Source organism: Hippocampus comes, unplaced genomic scaffold (genome assembly GCF_001891065.2).
Source record: "Hippocampus comes isolate QL1 unplaced genomic scaffold, H_comes_QL1_v1.1 scaffold224, whole genome shotgun sequence".
Classification (NCBI taxonomy): domain Eukaryota; kingdom Metazoa; phylum Chordata; class Actinopteri; order Syngnathiformes; family Syngnathidae; genus Hippocampus; species Hippocampus comes.
Genome location: NW_017805011.1, coordinates 51,573 through 54,075, shown reverse-complemented (window position 1 = coordinate 54,075; position 2,503 = coordinate 51,573). Strand labels below are relative to the sequence as shown.

The 2,503-nt window shown below is 43.7% G+C and overlaps 1 pseudogene; it reads left to right on the top strand.

Moving 5' to 3' along the window:
- LOC109511848 (stAR-related lipid transfer protein 13-like) overlaps positions 1 to 1,178 on the top strand; it is an 11,459-nt pseudogene extending 10,281 nt beyond the window's left edge.
- The last annotated feature ends 1,325 nt before the right edge of the window (positions 1,179 to 2,503 follow it).

Here is a 2,503-nt window from a genome sequence, read left to right as displayed (position 1 = left end):
ACAATTCTTTACAAATTATAGACCAATATCACTGCTCCCACAATTCTCAAAAATATTAGAAAAACTATTTTCTCGTAGACTTGATAACTTCATAAGTAAACACGAGCTATTAAGTGAAAATCAATACGGCTTCAGAGAAAAACGGACCACCTTAATGGCAGTAATGGAGTTCGTGGAAGCAATAGCTTCCAATATAGACAATAAAGAATTCACTGTTGGGATTTTTCTCGACCTAAAAAAAGCTTTTGATACAATAGATCATACTATATTATTGAATAAATTAGAGAAATATGGTATCAGAGGCATAGCACATAAATGGATTGAAAGTTATTTAGAAAACTTTAGACCTTTTGATTTTCAGTCTAACACGCTCCCAACTGAGCTATTTTGGCCTCATTTGAGGTTAGCTCAGGCCTTTTCACCAATCAATTAATGGGATCTTGTCAACCAAAATGACAATAGCAAGTCTAAGGACACATCATAATACAGTAAAGAAACATTTTATGTGCCTTACGTGCCCAAACCCGGGGTTGCACCAGTTAACTTTCGATCTTGAGTGTTTCGCCCTCCCAAATGAGCTATTTCAGCCTGTTGTTTTTCGGATGTAGGGCTTTTCACCAGTCAATTAATGAGAAGTTATCGGTTAAATGACAACAGTGAGTCACAAGACACATCATCGTGCAGTCAGCATAACAACAAAAGAATCTCTGTGCCTGACATGCCAAAATGCAGGGTTGAACCACAGACCGTAATAGTTTGAGTGTGACACTGTCCTACCCGAGCTATTTCTGTCTGTTGGTGGGCATGCGAAGGATGGTCCACAGTTGGTCAAATAACACAGGTAAAAGTGCACATGATGGTCCTCTCACAGAACCCTGAGGAGATGGCCAGCCAATCCCGTAACTCTTACATGGAAGCTGAGCTTGCAGCACCTCCTCTGGGTGAGCTGGGTAAGATACGCCAGTCTGACAGAGGAAGCTGACGAAGATGAGGAGATCGATGAAGGATCCAACCATGCTTACGTGGAGAAGCTGATCCACAACCCGCTGAAGGAGACCAAAGACAAAAGCAAAGCGTGGATGTGTCGACCGGCAGGAGACCATATGGAACTGGCCAACAAAAAGGTTCTCACTCCATCCATACTCATGGTGCATACGAGACTAGAAAGAGTGCTGTGATGCAAATGAATCAAAGGCACTCAATGAAAAATGATCAACATCAATAGACAAAGGACTTGTGTGGAGGAAACACACATAGGTGTGTGTTTAATACTTAAACGCAGGAGCAAACCAAAGACCCTGATGTCCTCAGTCTCATGCTTTCCCAGCTGATTGATTTCAGCCTGAGCCAGGTCTGTGGTCACAGTGATGCTTCCCGTCATGTCCTGGCATTCTGACCCAATTGAAGGCTGGTGTGCACTGGTGTGAATGTCGGTGGTTCACGACGATGGACGGCGGTGCAGGGCGAGAATCAGTACAGGGTCCAACATTGACGGTGACCAATGGACCTGGACCATGATGCATTGTGTTGGGGCACCCTGGGCATTCCAGATGGTGGCTTGGTAGGTAAAAATTTTATTCATAAATATGTTGAAACTGCAGAATTCGTGCTTTTAAACAAAATATTGTGTGATCTGAAAATTGTTGTGGAGTTGTGAGCAGTTAGGTGAGGCTAGAAAACAGTGTGAAAACAAATTGCCTTAATGTCGGACCCTGTACTATTTCACGTTACCCAGGACTATGACTTACGGCCACCTGGTAACACCAAGTTAAATGTGAATATTGTGAGGTTTGTGCTGGTAATCCGACGCAAAGAATATATCAGGAACAGGAAGACTCAGGAGGCAGGCATGGTTGTCTTTCTTGCAAGAGAGAGTGCGCTAAAACATGTCTCAGTTCACAATCTCGGAGCAGCTCTCCAGCTGGCTCTGCCATATAAACCATTTCAGGTTCCGGGGCAACTCTGAATAGACCGCGTTTGTCTCCTTGCATTGATTGAAAGGATGTCCCTGATACACGATCTTCTAATGTGTGTGGGCAGTATTTGGACAATTCACAACAGTTTCAGTAGAGGAGACTTTCAAAGAGAACACACAGTTCATTCCAATGGTCTCAGGTGGCTCCTGCTGGAGTTCGGTGGTCCGCGAACACAGCTGTGGATGTCCCTCACATGGTGTCCTGGGGTTGATGTTGTCTTCTCACAAGCAACAGTTAATTTGATCAGAAGCCATTAACTGAACAAAAGGATGTTAACTTAAGAGCCAAAACAGGAGCTGGCTGAGCTCTCCCAGGCCGAAAAGTCTCCCAAAATAAACCTACCGCATTGCAAATGAGGCAATTGCGAAGTCAAACTCTGGAACAAAGGTTTTGTAGTAATACTGAGAGTAAATATGGGATAACAGAATTACATTGAACAATAGGCTCCAGCACAGCCGCGACCCTTGTGAGGATGAAGCTGATCAGAAAATAGATGGTTGGAGGATGTTTTGCCATTCACAGTCTTC